Source organism: Eurosta solidaginis, chromosome 4 (genome assembly GCF_040869045.1).
Source record: "Eurosta solidaginis isolate ZX-2024a chromosome 4, ASM4086904v1, whole genome shotgun sequence".
Lineage (NCBI taxonomy): Eukaryota > Metazoa > Arthropoda > Insecta > Diptera > Tephritidae > Eurosta > Eurosta solidaginis.
The window spans coordinates 84,934,263-84,961,302 of record NC_090322.1 but is presented as its reverse complement, the minus strand read 5'-3'; the positions used below and the strand labels follow the sequence as shown (position 1 = coordinate 84,961,302).

The 27,040-nt window shown below is 41.5% G+C and overlaps 3 pseudogenes; all 3 read right to left on the bottom strand.

The window, feature by feature from the left end:
• Positions 1–10,352: 10,352 nt before the first annotated feature.
• On the bottom strand, positions 10,353–11,316 carry LOC137248590 (ATP-dependent RNA helicase Ddx1-like; annotated as a pseudogene).
• Positions 11,317–18,181: 6,865 nt separating this feature from the next.
• LOC137248589 (ATP-binding cassette sub-family F member 2 pseudogene) lies at positions 18,182–18,725 on the bottom strand (annotated as a pseudogene).
• Positions 18,726–23,037: 4,312 nt separating this feature from the next.
• Positions 23,038–26,887, bottom strand: LOC137248587 (ATP-binding cassette sub-family F member 2 pseudogene; annotated as a pseudogene).
• Between the last annotated feature and the right edge of the window lie 153 nt (positions 26,888–27,040).

Sequence of the window (27,040 nt, the reverse complement as noted above, 5' to 3'; positions counted from 1 at the left end):
CCGCCAAGCAGTTCACATCGCCCAGGATCATCACCGCCATCATTTTGTACGTTAAGGTAACATTATACCTATTGTTTAGGCCACCAGCCTAAATATTTTAGGACCACCCTAACACGCACATTAGTTATTTATTTATTATTATTACCGGTAACGGCTAACACCAGCCGAAAGCTAACTTTGAAGGGGAAAAACTCAACGAAAGTTAGCTATCGGCAGGTGCCGCGGACTTGTTCGCGGTCTTGATCCTTCTTTTCTATTTTGGAACGTTCACGAGCCAGCAGCTATCTCACAGGTGAGTTATCATATTACGTATCTTTTCATAGTTTGTGTATATAATTTACGCTATAATCGCACTTTACTATTGACATTCCCTTTAATAATTGCGATTATAACATTAGAATTTGCACTTGGCAATTGTCTGGCAATCAGCCACCAATATTTCTATTTTGAATTGTAATTTATCCAACAATTTGCGGTCGTCATAATATTAACATTTGCCGTGCACGAATGTGTAATTAACAACTTTAAGAACACTGAATTTTCGAATTGGTTTGTGAAGCAATTCCTTTTTTGATAATAAATAAAGCTGAGAATTTATATTGTTTATAACGTGAAATAAATTTGTTGTTGCTCGGTACTAATTCTTCCTTTTTTATTTCTTTTATTTGCGTGCGATCGCGCCCCACGACACGGGTGCCACATTCCCTCCGCAAACATTGGTCCTTACGCGCCGAGGAAATTAATATTCAGACGCATACTTCAAAATCCCAAGCAAAAACAGCACCTTTTTTAAAAAATTCTTATTGGAAATATTCGCATTTTGGAGAAAACATAACAGTTTGAAGGAGGTTATTACAATATTAAAATCATCGAAAACCACCGAGAAAACAAACTAATACAAATACCAACTCGTCATCTCACAAAACATTCACACACACATACAGTCCATTAAATCATCACAATACAGCATCACATACAATCCATTAATCATCACAGATCATAACATCACATACAGTCTATCAACATCACAACATCATACAGTCCATTACAGTCAACAGCATATCATACATTTTCAACATCGCAGTACACTCTTCAAGTTCACGTACAACATCCCATCAGACAAATCATCACATCAACACAGCGCCGATCAGCGACTCACTTAAAGAACTTAAGGTACGTGGTTTTGCTTGGTTGCACAAACTTTTTTTTTCTATTTACGTGATTTTACGTACGGAAGGTGCATTCCGTGATAGACAAAAAAGGCAAAGCAAGTGAAATTGTTAGAATTCGTGGTTATAAACACACCAATCGGTAATTCCCCCACCAGTGGTAAGGGTTACTCGACACCGCTCAAGGCAGACAGTCAGTGAATTTTTTTTGGTTTTTTTTTTCACATTCATCACTGCACTGTGTTGTACCCCTCGTCGTCACATACGTTAACAAAACTTCCTAGTCAGGAACCATATTTTCACTTGGTTGATAGCCTTAGCTTATCTAGCACAGAATTCGCTTTATTAATCAGTTGCGAGCTGAAATAATACCAAAAGCCAAAAAGTATCACTACGTTGGGTGGCTAGTGGCTTGATCACACAATTTATACTGATCGTTTTATATTATATGGCTGTATTTTTATCACTTTTTTTCTTAATAAATACTTTAAATTGTATGTTTTCCACGTGAAGTTGAATATACAAAATTTATTTCTTTTTTTGGGAAAGATACCCTGGTTGGCTACTCGGGGATACTCATCAGTGTTCACTTTCACCTTGTATACACATTAAATCCTCGTCAGGATTTCTATCTGTGTTTCACATCACTAGGTAACACATTAAATCCTCGTCGGGATTTCTATCTGTGGTTCAAATTTCTAGAATTACACACATTAAATCCACAGGATTTCGATTTGTGGTTCAAATCTCGAGGTTGACACACTATATCCGGACTTGTTGTTGTTCCCACATCTCGTACTACCCATTATAATAACTTTTTTACTATCGTATCTTGTAAAGCTTTCAATACGCTACCTGCGTCTATACGTGTCATTAGAAATATGCGCGAATTTTTAAAACATATAAAATCATTTTTATTAGAGCAGTCACACGACGACATCAAAACTTTGCTGAATTCTACCACTTAGTAATTTAATTTCAACATTTTTATTTTCTATTGTTATACATTTTATTTTACATTTTGTAACTTTAACTTCAACTTATTAACTATTTTCACCCCACACACATTTGTATATATTTATTAATTTTTTTGAGATGGCATTCAAAACTAAAGTTTTAGATAACTTTACAGAATGCCTTACTTTTCTTTCAATTTCAATGTATTAATTTAAGTGGCAATTTTATATATGTAAACATGTAAAAATTATTTTGATTAGAAATAAAATGAATAAATCTAATCTAATCTATCCACATCGGGATTACATCTGCGTTTTAAACTTTTTTTAGACACGCTAAGTTTTCAGAAAATATTTCTATCTGTGTCCAATACACCCTTTAGACACATTAAATATTTGCAGACGATTTCTCTTCTTTGCATTGCACATCACTGTAGACACATTAAATCCTCGTCAGGATTTCTATCTGTGTTTGATATCTCTTTGTACACACTAGAACCTTTCAGGATTTCTATCTGTGCTGCATATCACTACATACACATTAAATCCTCGTCAGGATTTCTATCTGTGTTTGATATCACTTTGTACACACTAGAACCTTTCAGGATTTTTATCTGTGCTGCATATCACTACATACGCACTAAATCCTCGTCAGGATTTCTATCTATATCACTGTATACACATTAAATCCTCGTCAGGATTTCTATCTGTGGCTTACATAATCCTCGTGAGGATCTCTATAAGTGGTTCATATCACTGGCCACATATTACATTCACGTCAAGATTTACATCTGATTCATTTTTTCGCTTATCACTAAATTCACATAAGATTGTTTTCTGTGTTAACACATACAATCAGTTCAGAGTTTCAATTCGTGTGTTTTTAAAGATTTTACTTATACAACACAATCAAAACAGGATTGATAGCTGGGCTATGTTCAAAAAACGAAACACTATTATAATTTTTGCTGCGGTTGAATACACACCAACGCCACTAAGTCTTTTGCCTTCAAGCTCGACACCTTCAAAGAAACAAAATATTCAAATTAATAAAATCAATGGAGACTTATATTAGATTGGCTGATTCCATAGTGGAGTTTGAGAAAGATTTCAACTCTGCCCCGGCCGAATCCCGGAACAAGCACACCCTTGCACTACTGCAAGAGGAGCTAAAGGCACTATGGAAGAAGACCAAGTCCACATATGAAAGTCTTCTCAGCAATCCTGAGCTGTCCAAAGACGAGCTCAGCTCACTAAGAAAGAAGAATAAAAGTTGCTTCGCATGCTACCTGCAATGCATGTCTGCTGTGGCGGCGGAAGCCGAAGCTATCACCCCACAGCCGGCAAAGGATGAAGACTCTTCGCGCCGTGGACATAAAATGCGGCTGCCCTTGTGACACCGATGTATTTAAAGGCGACTACCTTTCCTGGCCAGCCTTTAGAGATATGTTCACGGCGATATACATCCACAATACTGATCTGAAAGATGTCGAGAAATTATGTTATCTAAAACAAAAAACGCAAGGGGAGGCAAAAGAAATAGTGGGCAGGTGCTCATTAACAAACGAGGGTTTTGCAACCGCCTGGTAAAATCTAAGTGACAGGTACGAAAATAAACGTATCCTTGTCAACACACAACTAAAACTTTTTTTTAATCTGACGGCAGTCGAGCAGGAGTGTGGAACTTCAATCAAAAAATTGCAACGGGAGATAAACAATTGCATCTCTGCGCTACAATGTCATAATATTGACATCACAAATTGGGATGCAATCATAACCTACTTATGCTCCACAAAACTCCCTGAATCTACATTGGCTCTTTGGGAACAGAACGAAAGACAGATATCCCGAAATGGGAGGATATGGACAAATTCCTGTCCAATCGCTTCCAGACATTAGAGACGGTTTCTGATCTTAGGGGTAACAAAACTACAAAAGCACCCAAAAGTCAAAATTCGAATTCTAGGGAAAATTCTACAAAACTTGGGGTTTACCAAGCCAGCGTACCAAAATCGGCATGTAAGATGTGCAACAGCACGGAGCACAAATTACGAAATTGCCAAAAATTCCGTAGGTTGTCTACGTCAGGGAAAATCGAGTTTGTAAAAAGCAATAGTTATTGTCTGAATTGTCCGTCGGGTGGACACACCGTGACACGATGCACCAGCCCATTCAACTGCAGCACGTGCCACGCAAGGCACAACACCTTGCTCCATCTCCCGACAGCACAACAAAAGACAACGCTTCAAAGGTGGACTCAAAACGCCAATGACAACACATCTTCAACCTCACAACAGGCTACGGCAAGGATGGAGTCTGATAAAAGACAAGATAGTACTAACAACGTTACGTCGTGTCATGCTAAGACAACAAAAGGGGTGTTATTAGGGACAGCGCGGGTTAATATATTCCACAACGGAGTTAAATTTTCCGCCAGAGCGCTGATAGACTCTGGGTCCGAATGCTCTTTCATAACTGAAAGACTAAAGAAGCGAATAAACCTTCCGTCCAAACGTCTGCATGTGCAAGTGTCAGGAATAAACAATACACCATCTGCACAGGTAAAGGAATCATGTTCGATTAACTTAGGTTCGCTTACAGACCCCTTAGTAAGCATCAATACAGTGGCCCTAGTCCTGTCTCAATTAACAGGGGACCTTCCGACTTGCCAAGTGAGCGCAACGACAAGCGTTCTCTGATCTGATTCTCGCGGATAAGAGGTTCTTCATTAATGAACCAGTCGACCTCATACTTGGAGGCGACATTTATCCCCAGATAATACTGAACGGTATACGGAAGGACGTTCTAAATACGCTTCTCGCCCAAGAAACCGTCTTCGGTTGGATTTTAACCGGTCGTGCAGATGCACCTCACCCAACCAATACCCGGGTATCCTTTTTCAATGAAATTGGCCTAGACAAGCAGCTAGCCGCTTTCTGGGAACTTGAAAACGTACCTACAAAAAAGGCCCTGACCGAAGATAATGCCTATTGCGAGGCACTATATAAAAACACAACGGAAAGGAATTCAGATGGAAGATATACCGTCGCCCTTCCATTCAAAGACAGCTTCCAAAAAACCATCTGCTTGGGCCGATCTCTCAAGAGCGTCTGCTCTCAGTTCTATCGGAACGAGACACGCCTAGCCAAGACACCGGCCCTACAGACGGAATACGATAGGGTACTGACAGAATACGTCACGTTAGGGCACATGTCTAAGGTGCACACCGTAGTACCACCACAATCAACTGATTGCTATTTCTTACGGCATCATGCGGTGATCAAAGAAGAAAGCACAACGACTAAAGTAAGGGTCGTATTCAACGCGTCGTGCCCGACATCCAATGGCACAAGCCTGAACGATGTTCTACACACCGGCCCAGTACTTCAAGCCGACTTAACAACACTACTCCTTCGATGGGGATTCTACAAGTACGTCTTCAACAGCGACATTGAGAAGATGTACAGGCAAATCTGGATAAAAGAAAACCAAACCCAATACCAAAGAATAGTTTTTCGACTCAAAGCAGAGTACCCTGTCAGCGTGTATGAGCTCAACACGGTAACGTTCGGGGTCAACTGTGCCCCCTATCTAGCGATCAGAACCCTACATCAACTTGCAGATGACGTCGAGGCATCTCTGCCAGCCGCAGCGCACATCTTGCGAAACAGTATGTACGTCGATGACGTCCTTGCAGGGGGCGTAGCATCGAGGCAGCAATCACGGCTCGCGATGAAATCACAGCTGCATTAAAGTCAGCAGGATTCCCTCTGAGGAAATGGCCCTCTAATTGCAGTAGGATACTACAGGGCATACCCAAACCTCACAGGCTTACGGAAGACTTTCTGGAGTTCGAGGACGCGAGCATGGTAACAACCCTAGGCATCCGTTGGAGCGCGCATGCCCACTATTTTTATTTCACAGCGAAACCAATCGAAAACCAGGAAATCTTAAAAAGAAAAAGAGGGCGATCCTATCTGCCATCGCCAAGCTCTTCGACCCTTTAGGCTGGCTTGCTCCAGTTATCATCGTAGCGAAGATATTAATGCAGAACATTTGGCTGGAGGGGACGGATTGGGATGAACCGGTATCCTCAATCATTTTCGATCGGTGGAAAACCTTTATGCAGGAGTACCCCGCCATTAACCAGATTCGTATACCTCGGTGGGTGCACTTCACCCCAACCAACGATATAGAAATTCACGGCTTCTGTGATGCGTCCGAAAAGGCCTACGCGGCTACGGTTTACGTGCGAGCTAAGATCAACGATAGGATCTACGTTAGTCTGCTTATGGCAAAAACAAGGGTGGCACCAGTGAAAACAATTTCATTACCACGATTGGAGTTATGCGTTGCCGTCTTGCTGGCTGAGACTTTGGAAACTGTGATGGAGAACCTGAACTTAGGCACATTTAACATTCACCTATGGACAGATTCGACCATCGTCCTAGCATGGATTCGAAAACCCCCTTGTTCCTGGTCAACATTTGTAGCTCACAGGGTGACAAAAATCGTGGAGAAGGTAGGAACGAAAGCATAGCATCATGTCGAGTCCGCATCAAATCCAGCCGACTTATCCAGCAGAGGACTTCCAGCCACAGACCTAGTCGACAACTCTTTGTGGTGGCAGGGACCGTCTTGGCTGAAAGAAGGCAAAGCAGAATGGCCATCTCAAGGCGAACAGGAGTACCATATAAACATTGAAGAAAAACGAGTACAAGTGCATGCAGCAACGAACCTTAACAATAGCGAGGATATTCTTGATCGGTTTTCCGATCTATCAAGGGCGTTGCGAGTAATCTCCCACATTGTAAGATTCTCGAATAGAACGCGTCCAAAAACGAAAACGTCCTTTAAAGCAGAGTCGCACCAGATTTCGCCTGACGAAATTAAGGCTACGACTAGCCGCCTCATCAGGATATCCCAAACCAACCACTATGCCGAAGAAATAAGCTCTCTGAGAACTAGGAAACCCATCGCGACCAAAAGCGAGATTCTCTCTCTAGACCCCTTTATCGACGAAGATAATGTACTTCGGGTGGGGGGTCGTCTCAACGCATCCAGAGACGTTCCCGTCGACGAGCGTCACCCAATAATCCTCCCTTACGCCTGCCGACTCACCCGTCTCCTACTCCAGTTTGTCCACACCATTTCCGTACATTGCGGAAACCAACTGATGCTGCGGCTCCTACGCACGCAATACTGGATACCTCGGGTCAAAAACATGATCCGATCCATCATACACAACTGCAAGGCCTGTACGCTATTCCGCAAACGTTCCCCGACGCAACTCATGGGAACCCTCCCTGCGGAACGCACCACCTTTAGCAGGGCATTTACCAACACCGGGGTGGATTTCGCAGGACCGTTTGACATCAAGTCTTAGAGCGGACGAGGATACCGCATGTCTAAGGGTTACGTCTGCCTATTCGTCTGCTTTGCGACCAAGGCGATCCACTTAGAGGCGACTAGCGACCTCAGCACCGCCGCGTTTCTAGCAGCGTTTAGTCGGTTTGTCGCCAGACGAGGATGCCCGAAAAACCTCTACTCCGACAACGGGACGAACATTGTCGGTGCGTCGGGGGCTCTCCGCTCGGAGTTCAAGGCATTCCTCGTTGATGCGCGCGACCAAACTCTCTCGAAATACGCCCACCAAACCCTGACATGGCATTTCATACCAGCCGCTGCTCCTCATATAGGCGGGCTGTGGGAAGCGGGAGTCAAGAGTTTCAAAACACATTTCAAAAAGATCGCATCGGATCATAAATTTACTCTAGAGGAGTTTAGCAACCTTCTGTGTAGGATTGAATCCTGTCTCAACTCCCGACCCCTAAGCCCATCGTCAAATGACCCGTCCAACCTGGAGCCACTTACCCCCGGACACTTCCTAGTCGGGGGCCACCTACTAGCGCCACCCGAGATTGACGTCAGCGAGAATCGCGCTTCACTCGTCAATCGATGGGAAAAACTTAAGGCGCTGCATCAAACCTTCTGCAAACGGTGGAAAACGGAGTATCTCACCGAATTGCAGAAGCGCGTTAAGTGGAAGCATCCACAATCAAACCTTAAACAGGGAGACCTAGTCGTCATTAAGGAGGATAATCTGCCCCCCAACGAATGGAGACTAGGTCGGATAGCCACCCTTCATTATGGCCCTGATAACCGAGTTCGAGTCGTCGAACTGGATACGGCAAGGGGACAAACCACCAGACCAATCACGAAATTGGTTCTATTACCACCCTCCAGTGAGGGAGACTTGTAACTCCCAACCGTTCTAACAAACCCCGTAACCCAGCTCTCGTTCACCCCGAACGAGGCCAACAAACCCCATAACCCAGCTCTCGTTCACCACGAACGAGGCCAATAGAAGACTAAAGCAGATAAACTATTTGCCACCGCATACCCCCTTTTTTATTGTCTGGCACATTATGGCCACAACGCTGGTGCTTAACAACAATGAGAGCAACTACCTATCCACAATTCAAAGAATTCTCCCCCTCAGTGACACCTACTAAAGCCACAACAACGTATAAAAACCCGTCTCTTGTGCTTATTAAAATCTAAAGGGTCTTTTTTTCCAAAAAACAGCAGTCTGGGCAATTCAAAATAATGCATACAATCTCACCTGATATCATAATAGTAATTAAAAGTATTTCATTTGAGCAATTACGTTGACAGCCGGCAATTATCATTTTTGCAATTGTTGATCCAAATGGAAATTCCGATATAACAGCAACAAATCTGTCTAGCGATTTATAAGTTATTAAAAAAGAAAATCATCAATATACGTAGAGCAACGAGAGTACGGCACAGCCAGCATTACCTTTCTGTCTTCCAAATTCCAAAATGCCACATGACTATTGGTACCTGACCAACTCAACCCCAATCTTGTTTGAATTCATAAGCACCTCATCGAATTTAAAGTTAAGCACACCAATTGTGCCATCTTGATGCCCCACAGCAGCGGCATCCAGTGCTGGTGCAGGTTCAATACAAGTGACTTTGTTACCCCACCCAGCCAACGGGCATACCAAATATACTTTGTACTCCATTAGAATGCGACTCACTTCTGCGCCGAAGTCTTCACGTTTTGCATATAACTTATGCGATACCACAACTGCAGGTATTCCAGCTTTTTGCGCGCGTTCAATACCCATAGTAATGTGCGATATGGCTTTAATTTCGCATTCCCTTAAGAGCGCGAGTATTTCATTTACATAAATTCGTGATGGTTTACATAGTTCTTGACCTAATGTTTTACTGCCACTGCTAAATTCACATTCTCTGACAAATCAATGTCTGCCAGTTCTAGCTGTTTTCAACAAAGCATGAAAGCCTGCACAATGTAGGCTGGAACATAAGTGGTACCCACTACTTAATATCCCCTTTCTCCCGACTTTGCGCTTCGAATGCAAAATTACTATACAAGTTACTGTCAAAAAAAAAAAAAAACACCCTCTCCTGCTTGCGGGTGACTCAACGGCTTTGCAATGTTCTTAGCACGGCCTACCCAATTTCAATTGTTTAATTGCAACACGACAGTACCAACAAGTAAAGACCAAGTTGATATCATGTGTTTGTATGTACATAAATACTCAAAAGCATATAATTTACTTATATGTAGATAGTTGCATACGAAAATATATGCGCTAAAAAAAAATAATAAAAAAAAAAAAAATGTAAGGCGCGATAACCTCCGAAGAGATCTAAGGCCGAGCTTCTCTTCCAATTTGCGTCGTGCTCCTCTTGATTTTTCCCTACAAATTTTTCCCCTACAAAAAAAAATAATAATAATAATAAAATACATATATAAGTACATTGGGGTGGTCGGTCGCACGAACTAAAATTGCTTCAGTCCATCCACTAAAAAGCTCCCTTTTCTCAAGAAAATAAGCAATAAAAGATTCAATTTTAGCGAGTCTACAAAAATAAGAAAGCTTTACCCGATGGATTGAAAAGGTTGTATTTTCGCCGACTACTCTGGTGTACCCTAAGGCTTTGCCTGAATTGACAGTCACTGTTCAACATAAATCAATATCAATTTGCATACCAATCAATACCCCTTTGCACTTGCTTCATCATTGCCCTGCCAAGTGAGTAAGTCCTCTTCCCCATGTTCTCTCCTCCTCCTCTTTCCTTCTTAAACAACTCAATCTAATTTCTTTGTTAGTTTAAACGGGAAGTTGTGTGTTTCTTATCATCATTGCCACCAATATCATTGTCACTATTATACGTATTCATTGCCGATAATCGTTGGCTTAATAGATTCCCTGAAACACACTCGTAATTTTTCAATTTGATTATAAGTTTGTTCAGCTAATTCACGACTCGGCTCGATAATAATTGCCTGTGGGGCATTAGGTGCTGGCTTATTGGCTGCTGTATTTGTTGCAGGACTAGCAAGCGGATTTGCTTTAGAACGTTCAGCACCTGCTAGGCAAACCGCCACGAAACCATTCTTTGGTGGATACTTAAATTCGCTTTAACAAAATTAAATAACATTTCAGCATTTTTCAACACAACAGCTGGATAAAATGTTTCATTACGTTGATTTTCAGGTATTCCAAAAGCTACCCCAAGACCTTTGCCATCCTTGGCAACCACAATTTCATTGGCCTGCAAATCAAGAAAACAGCCAATCACGTCATTTTTACCAAATGTTTCCCATAATCATCAAATTGACGATTATTGGATTTTTTTCCTGTGCCACCAAAGCCATAACCATTACGACATGTACCAAGATCTAGATCGGCTTCCTCAGTAGACCAACCCACACGACAAGGCCTTCGTCAGTGACAGTAGCTTCATAATAGAATTTTCCTTTGCCACGGACGCCGGTTGTTGCACGGCAACCATGCCATTCTTTAAACTCACGCGATTGACAACGCATTCCATCCGCTGTTACGGTAAGTGCTGCCCCACGATCAAAGAACGACATTGTCCATGGTGCAATAGAGCCACCAGCAGCAACAGTTTTGCTAACCTTTCCCTCCCCTAAATCGCGTAATGTTTCCCACACTATTTGCAAAATAGGTAAACAGAAAGCTCCTGTTTTACCAGAACCAGTTTCGGCGGCCATAAGTACATCGCGGTATTGCTTCAGCCTGTACATCGGTCGGCAAGGTCCATTCCATTTCTTCGATTGCCTTGACAATTTCCGGTAAAATACAAAATTTTTCAAAGGCAGTCATTTTCGGATACAAAAATTTTGACTATGGTGCTAAAGCCGCTGGACAAAATGTCAAATATGTAGAGAGACGGAGAGGCTAACGAGCACGAATTCAAGCCAATAAAATTAAAGGGTATAGTACGAACACCCACGCAAATAGCGTGGCCGCACAAAATGGTTATACTACTCGCCACCATCAGCATTATTACGCCTGTTACGTCCCCGTTTGGCGTGCCATCAGTGGTAACTGTGCCTCTTCGTGTACCACGTTTACGTTTACTACGACTATCATAGGATTCGTCGAAGTCATTGTCCGATTCAAAATCCTCTTCGAATTCATCCACATGATGATAATGTGACATATCAATATCTTCATGGAACCAATCTTTTTCAGCGTTGGCGTGTGAGTCTTTGCTATCGTTAACGCCTGAAACACTCATCGAATTACCATCAGCAGCAACAATTGCTGCACTCTCCCGATGCATTGCCCGTTGCTCGATGATAAGGTGCGCACGATATTGATACGCTCTATAACTGTGATGATTTAGTAAGTACTGCCGCTTTGGCTTACGCCAACGTGCCGATGGATACGTTTATATTTGCCCACCACGAAATCCGGGCATTCGTTGCCGTTGTTTCATGAATAGAGCACAATGGGACTGTGCGCCACCGGCCTGTGGATGCGAAAATGGTATACGTCGGCGTTCGACGTTCCATACATAACCGTATATTAAAATTTTCGCTAGGTCTTAGAATTTCCCTATAAGCCGAATCGTTGAGGAAATTCTGTATTTTCCCGAATTTATTGGTATTTCCAATATCAGAGCGTGCTCTTGCGAAGGATTAGTAATCAGCTGAAACGACAAAAAAAAAGAGAATAAGAAATTAGAAAATGTTACAAAATTATAAAAAGGAAACGATACTTATACTCACCCATCACACGTCTTTTTCATAATGAAAATTCATTCAAAATGTCTGTACACTCATTTCCATGAATGAATGACAGTTTGAATGAACGAAACAAGGTTGCCACTCGATGACATTTGCTCTTTTCGGTTCTTACGCAGTAAGCATATTGCGCGCGATCCAAAGGGTATCACAGCTCGGATCCATAAGATCCAACACACCCGAGCGTTAGCACGTGAACAAAAATCAGAATACATATATAATCGCGAAAATATAGACCTAAATAAGGAGGCGCGCTCTGGTTTGTTTTTCATGGGCTTCCTTTTATCAAAAACAAAAAAAAAATAAAAATAAACACAATAGTTATTTTCCTTAAATCAGTTTCCATTACTATTTTTATTAGGAAAAACTAAGTTTTCTTCTAAACTCCAACTTAGTTTTAGACGGTTCCCTGAACTATAAAGAAATAACGTCCGAATTATATCCGACCGTGAAATTTCCAAGCCTTTTCCAGTTTTTATTAGCCTAAACTTAACTGTGGAAAAGCGAATTGGAGATTACGATACAATTTTCAAGATTAATAAAATAATTAAAGGCAAGTTCAGGAACCTTTATGAAATAGTAATTCCACCAAAAATGAACTTTATGAGAAAAACCACACAAAAAAATGAAACCTTTCAGAAGTCAGGTCGCGTCAGAACTCAGACGCGAACTGTCCCTAAATAATTGCATGACATGACCATTATGTCTCATTACACTGCCAAATTGGCAGCACCACACAGCTGCCTCGTTCCAATGAGTGGAAGAGTTATCAGCTGACAGCGCTACAAATTGCCACACTCGATAGTGTAGCCTATTCTCGCCAGGGTTGTGTTGAAATCAACAAATACACCACAATTTGTGATTCTCACACAACATGGCCCAAATCAACACCAAGAGTGTTCCCAGACAGCGGATAAAAGCCTCTTTCCATCTGTCGCAAATTTTATCTGCACGACGTCATTTGACTAGTCATTTTACAGTCATTCATAGATTATATTCATAGTCACATTTGCATGGGCGTGGGTAAGTTTTGTGACCAAATTTTGTAGGGCACAGGCGTGCTATTAGGAACTGCTCGCGTACACATTCACCATAATGGTACAGACTTCTCCGCGCGGGCATTAATTGATTCAGGGTCTGAATGTCCTTTCATGACAGAAAGACTGAAACGCAGAATCAATTTGCCGGCGAGGAAAATGCATGCCCAAGTGTCGGGCATCACCAATGCAGTATCTGCTCAAGTTAGAGAGGTATCCACTATCGAATTACGTTCAACAGTGGATCCATGCTTCAGCTTGACTACTCCAGTTCTGATTCTAGCCAAACTTACTGGGAATCTGCCATCCTGCCATATCAACACGATGACTATGCAGGCATTCCCAGACTTGGTTCTGGCAGACAAGAGGTTCTACGTCAACGAAGATGTAGACCTCATACTTGGTGGAGACATATATCCCCAAATTATAATGAGCGATCTGAAAAAGGATGTACTTAATACACTTCTGGCCCAAGAGACAGTGTTCGGTTGGATACTAACCGGTCGAGTTGAAGCACTGAGTCCAACGAAGAGCATAGTGTCATTTTACAACGAGGTTGCATTGGACAACCAATTAAAAGCATTCTGGGAGATAGAAAATGTTCCCAAAAATAAAATGCTTAATGAAGAAGAAAGGTATTGTGAACAATTATTTAAGGACACAACAAAACGTGATAAAGTGGAAGATATACAGTTTCGCTACTATTCAGGCAGGATTACCCTGAGAATATTAAATTAGGACCGTCCCTAAAGCGCGCATGTTCACAATTCTTCAGAAATGAGGGGCGATTACTGAAAAACCAAGATTTAGGGAAAGAGTATGTTCGGGTGTTGTTGTCAGAATACGAAACACTCGGACATATGAGAAAAATCAAGAATAATATACCATCCGACGATTCGGATAATTATTTCCAGCCCCATCAGGCCGTTGTAAAGGCGGAAAGTACCACTAACAAGGTGTGCGTCGTCTTCAACGCGTCAAGTCCTACGGCAAATGGCATTAGTCTAAACGACATACTCCACCCATGTCCAGTACTCCAAGCAGACTTGCCCATTTTAATTCTACGTTGGAGACTGTACCGCTTTGTCTTTAATAGCGACATAGAAAAGATGTATAGGCAGATTTGGGTGATCGATAATCACGCCAAATTTCAAAGAATTGTCCATCGAACATGCCCCAACGAACCCATCAGTCTTTACGAACTAAAGACTGTCACATTTGGTGTAAACTGCGCCCCCTAACTCGCGCTATGATCACTTCTACAATTGGCTGATGATGTGGAAAATACCCACCCAATAGCATCGGGTATCTTACGAGAAAGTATGTATGTCGACGATGTTTTATCTGGAGGACATACAATAGCGTCAACTATCAAAGCAAGAAACGAGATTCGCGAAGCATTACACTCAGCTGGCTTTCCATTGCGCAAGTGGACATCAAATTGTGAGGAAATCCTTCAGGTCATCCCCAAAATGGATCTGCTCAGCGAGGACTTCCTAGCGTTTGAAGAGGCTAGCTCGGCGAAGGCACTCGGAATACGATGGAACGCGCATTCAGACATGTTTTACTTCACCGCAGGAGCGTTAGAGAATGGCGAAAACATCACCAAACGCGCAATCCTATCCGCTATAGCCAAAATTTTCGATCCTTTAGGCTGGCTTGCATCAATGGTCATAGTGGCAAGAATACTAATGCAGAATATCTGGTTAGAGGGCACCGGGTGGGACGAACCTGTCTCCCCAGCTACCTTAGGACGGTGGGAGAATTTCACCCAACACTATAGCGAAATAGATAACATTAGGATACCGCGGTGGGTAAATTTTTCACCGGAAGACGACATAGAAATCCACGGCTTCTGTGACGCTTTCGAGAAAGCATATGCGGCAGCGGTATACATGCGCGTGAAAAGAGCCGATCAGGTTTTCATACACTTACTTTTAGCAAAAACCAGAGTAGCTCCAGTGAAAACCATCTCGCTACCACGTTTAGAACTCTGCGGCGCCGCGCTGCTCGCAGAAATCATGGAATCAATATTCCGAAACATTCATTTGGGACCAGCAAAAGTTCACCTCTGGACGGTTTCAACCATCGTACTCGCATGGATAAGAAAGCCGCCCTGTTCCTGGTCAACATTCGTCGCACACCGAATCACTAAGATCATCGATATGGTCGGTAGCAAGGTCTGGCTTCACGTGGACTCGGAATCTAATCCAGCGGATCTAGGAAGCAGAGGACTACTTGCATCAGAGTTGGTCAACAATTCGTTGTGGTGGCAGGGACCTTCTTGGCTGCAAGAAGACAATTCCCACTGGCCAGCACAAGACACCGATTACAACACGTCCGTTGAGGAAAAGAGGGCACAATCATATGCCACGACAGGGGTAGAGCACATAGATATTCTCGACCGATTTTCAAATTTGCCTAGGGCCTTGAAAGTCCTATCATATGTTACGAGATTCTATAAAAGAACGCATCCTAAAACTAAAGCAGTGTTCCAAGAAAAGTCGTGCATAATCTCAGCCGATGAGATTAAGGCAACGACTCAAGCATTAATACGAGTCTGCCAGAAACAATTTTACGGTACAGAATATTTAAAATAGGGAACCCATTGTTCGGAAGAGTGAAATCCTGTCACTGAACCCATACATCGACAAAGATGATATTATTAGAACAGGGGGGCCTCTAGGGGCTTCAAAAGACATGTCCTACAATGAGCGTCATCCGATCATCTTGCCTTACAATTGTAGGCTGTTTCGCCTTACAGTTATGATGGCTCATCATGACTCCCATCATGGCGAGAACCAGCTCATGCTCCGTCTTATCCGAACCCAATACTGGATACCGAATGTCAAGACCATGATCAGAGCCGTCATCCACAATTGCAAAACCTGCATTATGCACCGAAAGCAGGCACAGTCCCAACTTATGGGTACCCTTCCCTGCGAACGGACTACTTTTACCCGCCCGTTCACCAATACCGGGGTAGACTTTGGGGGGCCTTTCGAAATCAAAAGCTACCGCGGTAGGGGATGTCGACTGTCAAAAGGCTACGTATGCCTTTTTGTCTGTTTCGCCACTAAGGCCATTCACGTAGAGGCCACTAGTGACCTCAGCACCCCATGCTTTCTCGCAGCCTTCTCGCGTTTTATCGCGAGAAGAGGATGTCCGAAAAACATCTACTCCGACAATGGTACAAACTTTGTCAGAGCATCAAGATCTTTACGATCCGAATTTGAAGCCTTTCTGGCCGAAATCCGAGACAAAACAGTCTCCAGGTATAGCCATCAAGCATTAACTTGCCATTTTATTCCCGCCGGCGCTCCACATATGGGCGGCCTGTGGGAAGCGGGAGTAAAGAGCTTCAAAAGCCACTTCAAAAAGGTCGCTTCTCTCCATAAACCCTTTTGTGCCGGATCGAGGCATGTCTAAATTCACGGCCTCTCAGCCCGGCGTCCAATGACCCAACGGACCTGGAGCCACTAACCCCAGGACATTTCCTCACGGCCAGCCATCTTCTGGAGCCGCCAGAACCGGATGCAAACGAAAGCCCTGCCTCCATGCTAAATAGATGGCAGAAGCTAAAGGCCCTCCATCAAGCCTTCTGACGGCGATGGAAAACCGAATATTTATCCGAACTTCAAAAGCGTGTTAAGTGGAAACACCCCAAACAAAATATACAAGTCGGAGATCTCGTTGTCCTCAAAGAGGACAACTTATCTCCCAACGAATGAAGGTTAGGTAGAGTCGTCAACGTACATCCCGGCGAAGATAACCGATTACGTGTGGTCCAGCTCTTTACCGAGAAGGGTCAAGTCCGACGACCTTTGGTCAAACTGATCCTTCTTCCCACGGAGGAGATAGATTGCGAGAGGACCAAGAGCTCCTCCTAACATTCCCTCCGTTCCTCCCTAATTTCGAAATATCCCAAACCATCCCACTCACTCGTTATTCCATAACGATTATACCAGAAAAGCCTTTACGCAGACCCTTGGTCTGCCACAGAAAACAAAGGCACTCGGCCCATAATCTTTCTAAATTTTCAAAATTTCAAAACCCAGCTCTCGTTCACCCGGAACGAGGCCAACCAGAATCCTAACGCAGATCCGCTATCTGCCACCGGAACATAAAGGCATTCAGCCCATTCCATACTTTAAGTTTTCAACAAAATTCTAACCCAAAATTCACTCGCTCACCCCGAGCGAGGACGCCAGAAGGCTAAAGCAGATCCTCTACTTGCCACATAACAAAAAGGTACTCGGCTCATTATAAATTGCAGTAGTTCATGACACTCCTTATGAGAAATACTGCCCTAATAAGCTTCACAAAGGGGCAATTTGAGAGAATAGCCCAAACGAAATAAATTTACGAAGAATTAATCTAAATTCGAACAAACAAATATCGTTAATATCTGTTATTTTGGCAATCAAGAGTTTAGCTCAGATAATTGCTAGTTTTCTCTAACAACGTACAAAACGCTGATATTTGTTCTACGCACTAATTCTGAAATTCATGCATACACTAACTGAAGAATGGCCGCAATTTTAATGGGTTGTTGGAGAACCCAAGAAATGGTTTAAATGCGGTCATTCTCTCTCTTAGAAAAAAACGTTTGTGAACATAATTTGAAATTTTCCAAGTTATTTATTCAAAAGGAGTGATCCAATTGTATTCAACGCTAGGTAAATTCAACGTTCAACCACCTAAGTGCTTAGTGGCCACTAGATCTTAAATGGTGAACCGGATTAATGAAATATGGTAAAGAGGGGTCACCCATAGTTAAGAAGGGATTGATGAATTCATATAATTATCGCTTCACCGAACAAGAACACGCAAATCCCCCCCGCCCCCCTTCCCTTGTTTATGTTCTGATCTTATCAAATCAATAACATTGACGAATGTAAGTCAAATAGGCTCATTAGCAAATTCATTTTGAAAATGCACCTTATAATCCAGAACCTTATTCTTCCATTTAGTGACCGTTTCATTTTTGCAAATCCAAATTTCCTCAGCAACCTCATCGATAACTCGGATATCGAGATTAACTAACACCATGCCATCTTCAAAATCATTAATAGCAGCAGCCAAGGCATCGATTGGTACCAGATCCAAGTGGTTGTTAGGATCATCAATCGTCGTGTCCAATAACTTTTCCCATTTCTGACTTCTCTTTAACTTCTGGGAAGTCAGGTATCATATACTCTAATGGACTTGGATCCAAGTCGAGTAATTCATGCAATGCTAATGACAGCGTGCAATAGGTAATGTGAACCTTTGCGTATCACACCAGAAGTTGGTACCAAATCTTCATCCAGAAGTTGAATAGAAGCCAAGCTCGTATCTACATCTATACCAAACTATAAATTGTTATAGAGCCAATTGGAGTGCTATCAGGGTAACGACAACTGACATCCTCCCCCATAATAACCGGTCTAGGAATTGATGCATTTTATGTCATATGTATAATCTTTATGAAACCCTATTGCAGAAATTTGAGAATGCGTAATGAGCATACGAATATGTCGGCCGACTCGTAATACAGAACAGAAGAAAAAAGTTCCGCAACAAGTCCTCAAACCCAAACCGAAAGGCGAAAGGAAACGCACTTCGCCGGACACTTTTTTTTTTATAAATTTGTATAGATTTATCGGCGGAGATACAGCGGTAAAAATTTAAATAGGATGTTAAATTTATAAATACCTAGTCAACTCACTCACTTTATTTATTATGTCTTTCCTGAGCACGCCGCACTATCTCCCTATCCAACTGCCCACCACGCCCAGATAATTCGTTAGTCGCTATAACTGCGTGGTGTTCGGTGTGCAGTGATAACCATTTCCCGGCTTGGTGCATGCGTAGGTGACGATTGAAGTTACGTTTGGATAAATTGTACTTCCAACAAGGCTATTCTCATCTAACATAGATGATGTTCGGCATAGCCCACCATGGTTAATTGGAAACATTGTCTAGCCATTTCATGCAAAATTTAGAAGCACATGATTTGCAATTTAAAATTCATGTTTTACTACAATTACGCTTTCTCGATGCACGTTTAACTTTTCGTAAGGTTGCACCCAAACGTAGACAACCGATTTTGGGGGAAAACCAGTTGCGTGATACGTTGTGGATGCCGCAAATTTTCCTGACAAATGAAAGGGATTCAAGGTTGTTGGGTACCAATGAGAAGGACATACTCACATTAATTTCATCTGATGGTACTGTCATTATTTCAGCTATGAGAAATTTGAACGAGACGTTTTCGTTTTTGTGGTTTTTCCTTTGAAGACATGGATGAAACTACGAAGCTAATTTTGATAAAGGTCTGTCACCATTGGAATTGCTAAATGCCACTCTGTAGTTAGTGCAGAACGCTCCTTCAGCGTCCTTGCAAGAATCAAAAATTTTCATATATCGTGTTCATCTCAAGAGCGAGTTTCAGGACTTGCCACGCTTTGTGTTGAATCCGTTTTGGCAAGACAGTTAAATGTCGATATTATTATAAAAAATTTTCCAGCGAGAAAAGCAAGAAAAGCCACTATTTGATATCCGAACCCTCTATATTGAATAATTAAAATTTATAATCATCATTATATCTATCAGAAATGTTCTAAAATGTTACCAAATAACTAGAAAAGATTATTTGAAACAGTATGTGGCTGTGTTAATTTTATTTTCAGCTCTTAATCTAAAAATCACTTAGTTGATGTGGCAAAACTTTTTTTTGATTTAATCCATCAATAATGATTCATGAATGAGACGTCATTAATTCAAAATAATGAAACGTATTAGAGGTTTCCTTATAGGGGGCCCGTAAATTTTTTAGTCCCGGGCCCGGATTTTCTCTCTACGGCCCTGCGTATGTACGTTTTTAAGCGTAACAATTTATTTTTCCAACATAAATATGAGATTTTTTTATTAACACGGTGCCGTCCGTTATACAAAAATTTTAGAAATTAGATTTAAAAGTGGTGCGTACGTTATACAAAAACAATTTGATAGATTTGATTTAAAAGCGGTGCGTCCGTAATACAAAGAAAATGTGATAAATTTGACTTAAAAGCGGTGCGTCAGTAATACATCAACTTGAGAATTTTGAATAAAAGCGGTGCGTCCGTGATAAAACAACAATTTTGGAAATTTTATTAAACGCGGTGCGTCCGCATTATATCTGAAATCGTAAATTTTCTTTACATTTTTTTTAAATATACATAATTTATATATATATATATATATATATATATATATTTGGTAATTGTATATACAATACATTTGGTAAGCTTATAGTAACTTCGATATTTTTAAGATAGTACTTTTCTCAGCATATTACATAACTTTAATTTTCAAGCCAACTTCATTACAATTCCTTCAAGCTTAGATCCAATTTCATATTTTCGCTTTCAGCGACCCATATTTTGCTTCACGCATTAGCCTGTGCTGTTCAATTTAATTTTTTTTTTTTCACATTTTCCTTACATGTCAGAGTCCGACAATTCGTCAACATCTTCAAATACCACAGTTGGTGCAAGAGACTCCTTACCCGGAGACTTTTTCGGTTTTGATAACTCAACGCAAACTTCACCTTCTAAATCAACTTCTACTTCAGATTTAAATCTTAAACATTCCATAATGACAACAATGGATCAAACGAAATCATTCATTACTACTTGTGCCTCAATAATGCGAGAAAACCACAGTGGTGATCCACTAGCACTTGCCCCGTTTATCGATAAAATTGAATTAATAGAAACACTAACTGATACAGCTCTGATGACTCCTACATTTATTGCATTTCTAAAGTCAAAAAAGCAGCGAGACGCAGAACAGAAAGCATATACTGAAGCAGCAAAATTTTTATAAGCGGAAAATCAGCATGAAGATAACGGAATATACAAATTTTTTTCTCGAGTGGAGCGGCTAATTTTTGTTTTATAAAATTAACTTTAGTTGTTTTAAAAGTTAGTTTATGTGTTAAAAAGTAAGGTCTAACTGGTGAGTCTTTTTATGCTTTTAATATACTTATATTTAAATTGGTGTAATGGAAGACACTTCGGTGTCTGATGAGTTAGACGGGATTTTTCTGGGTCCAATCCTTCCGTAAAATGGTTTGGGGAGGGGAGGACTCAGAGAAGAGCGGGGTAAAAAGAGAAAATAGGCAAAAAAGTGACAAAAATTTGGACAGTGAGATCGACAGTGCCACAGATAGCGGTAGTGGAAAAAGACTTATTAAAAAAACTAGGAAAGAGCAAATTAAATACCGTTTCAAGGTACATTGTACCGAGAGGTGTACCTAAAACACATCAAAATCAAACTATAGAGAATAAAAAAATGGACAAAAATATGGACAGGGGCATAGATAATAACAACAAAAATACTAAAGTTGATTTGAATAAAATTTTGGTGGAAGGCTACTGTACCGAATGTACAGCTAGCTGTAACTGTTGAAGATTCTAATATACAAAATATAGGGATGAACGATAATGAAATGAATACAGTTGTGCGGTCAGATACAGTTATGTATAATGAAAATCATAAAGGGGAGTTTTGGGTCCTGTTTGATACATCAAAAAGTTCTTTGTTCAATAATGAAACGGTAAAAAATTATTTTTATCAAAAGATTTTACATTTTAATATAATAGGAATTAAAGACATTATTGCGGTAGGGGCTTCTTTCAGCTCCTATCAGAAAGCTAATCAATGCTTAGTTTTTATGCCCAATGCCTAACTTTTACCTGATTGACGGCGCCCCTCCCTAATGTTTTAATAATATTTTCAGCCACCCACATTCACGCCTACATTTGTGTGCATGCATGTACATGCATGCGTTTCATACACATACACGTGTGTGTGTGCAGGTTGTCAGCACCCATGCACGTATATGTGGGGGTGGTTGTATGTGTGGCCTTTCCCCTCCTTAACACCAGAGGACTTTTTCGCGGCTTAGCGGTTGTCCTCAACGGGATAACCGGCCTCTTTCTCGATTAACCGCCAAGCAGTTCACATCGCCCAGGATCATCACCGTCATCATTTTGTAACCTGCACAGCAGATTTCCATACTACACAATTTGCCAGAGGATTGCCAAAAAAAAATTTTATTTACCACAGCATATCACAGCAGCCAAAAATTGACAAGGAGAAAGTTGGAGGTTTATATTGAACATAGGTGACCAGAGCCACAGGATATTCGCCAACAAAAACACAGCACAATCAACATTTCTTACGACAAACTAAGAGGTAAGGGTTATATTTCTTACCACTTTTTTGAGTGTTGTTTTTTTGCAAAATAAAGAAGAAACCCGTGTAGTGCGCGAAAAATTAAAATCAAAAAAAAAGTTAAAACAGTGAAGTTATTTAGTGAGCACCAATTTAGTTTTCTATTTTCAAAGGTTAAATCACTTGGTTTGTTAGCCTTTATTTCAGTCCTTGTAATTATCTGGGCTATCCCCCCACCAGTGGTAAGGTTTTCCAGACACAACACAAGGAAGAGGGTAACCTAACCTCAATTTCCGCACCATACTAAATAGGTTTTTGTTGTTGTTTTTTTTTGCACATCACAAACACGAAATTAAGTTCAATTTAATTAATTAATCCGGTGCTCACTTCACTTTTTAAACACTTTTTACACTTTTTTTGCACTTGGTCCGATATTCAAGCACGCACTTTTTCACTTTTCCAAAAATACACCCATTATTTGTGGAGGTGGCGAGTGGTCCCCATTTTTTGTTGTTGCCGCTGAGACAAAAGTTTGTACATTAAATCTTTTGCTATTGTCGGTGCTGTGACAAAAGGTTCTTAAAACAAACCCTTTTTTCGTTGTCGCTACTCTGACAAAGTCTGCAATAAACAAAATAAATAATAAACTTCGAATTTCAATAGTGTTTATTTACGGCTGGGCAGGTATTTTTACTCTAAAGCGTTCCATTTCTATAATCGGCAATTTTCTCGTTAATAAACGTAAATAAAGCAATGGAAACCTACATCCGTTTAGCAGAATCAATCGCAGAGTTTGATAAAGATTACAGCCTTATTCCGGAGAGCGACCATAGCAAACACACCCTTGCAATACAGCAGGAAGGGTTGCGGCTCTTGTGGAAGAAGGTAAAGTCTGCGTTTGGTTCGCTATTGAGATCTGATGAGGTGTCAGCGGATGACGTTATGGCGATCAGAAAGAAGCAAAAGGCAGCATACGCAATCTACGTGCGATGTTCAGCGTCTATATCTGCTGAGGCAGAAAAATACAAGAAGGATGACAAGAACGTCAACACTGAGTAAGAACCTCATGGGCATAAAATTCGCCTCCCTGCTTGCGACACGGAAGTTTTTAAAGGGGATTATCTGTCTTAGCCAACTTTTCGCGACCTTTTCATGGCAATTTATATAAACAATTCCAGCTTGAAAGGGGTGGAAAAGTTATTCCATCTCAACAACAAAACGCAGGGCGAAGCAAAAGATATCGTTAAAAAATGCCCTCTCACAAATGAAGGTTTCGAGATGGCCTGGAAAAACTTGTGTGAAAGATACGAGAACAGACGTATCTTAGTTAACACATAACTACAAATTTTATTCTACTTAAAAAAGGTAGAAAGTGAGTGTGGCAGTTCAATAAAAAAGCTGCAAAATGATATAAATAATTGTATTTCGTCCCTCAAATGCCACAAAATTCCAAAGTGTTCCAAGAAAAGTCGTGCATAATCTCAGCCGATGAGATTAAGGCAACGACTCAAGCATTAATACGAGTCTGCCAGAAACAATTTTACGGTACAGAATATTTAAAATAGGGAACCCATTGATCGGAAGAGTGAAATCCTGTCACTGAACCCATACATCGACAAAGATGATATTATTAGAACAGGGGGGCCTCTAGGGGCTTCAAAAGACATGTCCTACAATGAGCGTCATCCGATCATCTTGCCTTACAATTGTAGGCTGTTTCGCCTTACAGTTATGATGGCTCATCATGACTCCCATCATGGCGAGAACCAGCTCATGCTCCGTCTTATCCGAACCCAATACTGGATACCGAATGTCAAGACCATGATCAGAGCCGTCATCCACAATTGCAAAACCTGCATTATGCACCGAAAGCAGGCACAGGTCCCAACTTATGGGTACCCTTCCCTGCGAACGGACTACTTTTACCCGCCCGTTCACCAATACCGGGGTAGACTTTGGGGGGCCTTTCGAAATCAAAAGCTACCGCGGTAGGGGATGTCGACTGTCAAAAGGCTACGTATGCCTTTTTGTCTGTTTCGCCACTAAGGCCATTCACGTAGAGGCCACTAGTGACCTCAGCACCCCATGCTTTCTCGCAGCCTTCTCGCGTTTTATCGCGAGAAGAGGATGTCCGAAAAACATCTACTCCGACAATGGTACAAACTTTGTCGGAGCATCAAGATCTTTACGATCCGAATTTGAAGCCTTTCTGGCCGAAATCCGAGACAAAACAGTCTCCAGGTATAGCCATCAAGCATTAACTTGCCATTTTATTCCCGCCGGCGCTCCACATATGGGAAGCGGGAGTAAAGAGCTTCAAAAGCCACTTCAAAAAGGTCGCTTCTCTCCATAAACCCTTTTGTGCCGGATCGAGGCATGTCTAAATTCACGGCCTCTCAGCCCGGCGTCCAATGACCCAACGGACCTGGAGCCACTAACCCCAGGACATTTCCTCACGGCCAGCCATCTTCTGGAGCCGCCAGAACCGGATGCAAACGAAAGCCCTGCCTCCATGCTAAATAGATGGCAGAAGCTAAAGGCCCTCCATCAAGCCTTCTGACGGCGATGGAAAACCGAATATTTATCCGAACTTCAAAAGCGTGTTAAGTGGAAACACCCCAAACAAAATATACAAGTGGGAGATCTCGTTGTCCTCAAAGAGGACAACTTATCTCCCAACGAATGAAGGTTAGGTAGAGTCGTCAACGTACATCCCGGCGAAGATAACCGATTACGTGTGGTCGAGCTCTTTACCGAGAAGGGTCAAGTCGGACGACCTTTGGTCAAACTGATCCTTCTTCCCACGGAGGAGATAGATTGCGAGAGGACCAAGAGCTCCTCCTAACATTCCCTCCGTTCCTCCCTAATTTCGAAATATCCCAAACCATCCCACTCACTCGTTATTCCATAACGATTATACCAGAAAAGCCTTTACGCAGACCCTTGGTCTGCCACAGAAAACAAAGGCACTCGGCCCATAATCTTTCTAAATTTTCAAAATTTCAAAACCCAGCTCTCGTTCACCCGGAACGAGGCCAACCAGAATCCTAACGCAGATCCGCTATCTGCCACCGGAACATAAAGGCATTCAGCCCATTCCATACTTTAAGTTTTCAACAAAATTCTAACCCAAAATTCACTCGCTCACCCCGAGCGAGGACGCCAGAAGGCTAAAGCAGATCCTCTATTTGCCACATAACATAAAGGTACTCGGCTCATTATAAATTTCAGTAGTTCATGACACTCCTTATGAGAAATACTGCCCTAATAAGCTTCACAAAGGGGCAATTTGAGAGAATAGCCCAAACGAAATAAATTTACGAAGAATTAATCTAAATTCGAACAAACAAATATCGTTAATATCTGTTATTTTGGCAATCAAGAGTTTAGCTCAGATAATTGCTAGTTTTCTCTAACAACGTACAAAACGCTGATATTTGTTCTACGCACTAATTCTGAAATGCATGCATACACTAACTGAAGAATGGCCGCAATTTTAATGGGTTGTTGGAGAACCCAAGAAATGGTTTAAATGCGGTCATTCTCTCTCTTAGAAAAAAACGTTTGTGAACATAATTTGAAATTTTCCAAGTTATTTATTCAAAAGGAGTGATCCAATTGTATTCAACGCTAGGTAAATTCAACATTCAACCACCTAAGTGCTTAGTGGCTACTAGATCTTAAATGGTGAACCGGATTAATGAAATATGGTAAAGAGGGGTCACCCATAGTTAAGAAGGGATTGATGAATTCATATAATTATCGCTTCACCGAACAAGAACACGCAAATCCCCCCCGCCCCCCTTCCCTTGTTTATGTTCTGATCTTATCAAATCAATAACATTGACGAATGTAAGTCAAATAGGCTCATTAGCAAATTCATTTTGAAAATGCACCTTATAATCCAGAACCTTATTCTTCCATTTAGTGACCGTTTCATTTTTGCAAATCCATATTTCCTCAGCAACCTCATCGATAACTCGGATATCGAGATTAACTAACACCATGCCATCTTCAAAATCATTAATAGCAGCAGCCAAGGCATCGATTGGTACCAGATCCAAGTGGTTGTTAGGATCATCAATCGTCGTGTCCAATAACTTTTCCCATTTCTGACTTCTCTTTAACTTCTGGGAAGTCAGGTATCATATACTCTAATGGACTTGGATCCAAGTCGAGTAATTCATGCAATGCTAATGACAGCGTGCAATAGGTAATGTGAACCTTTGCGTATCACACCAGAAGTTGGTACCAAATCTTCATCCAGAAGTTGAATAGAAGCCAAGCTCGTATCTACATCTATACCAAACTATAAATTGTTATAGAGCCATATGGAGTGCTATCAGGGTAACGACAACTGACATCCTCCCCCATAATAACCGGTCTAGGAATTGATGCATTTTATGTCATATGTATAATCTTTATGAAACCCTATTGCAGAAATTTGAGAATGCGTAATGAGCATACGAATATGTCGGCCGACTCGTAATACAGAACAGAAGAAAAAAGTTCCGCAACAAGTCCTCAAACCCAAACCGAAAGGCGAAAGGAAAC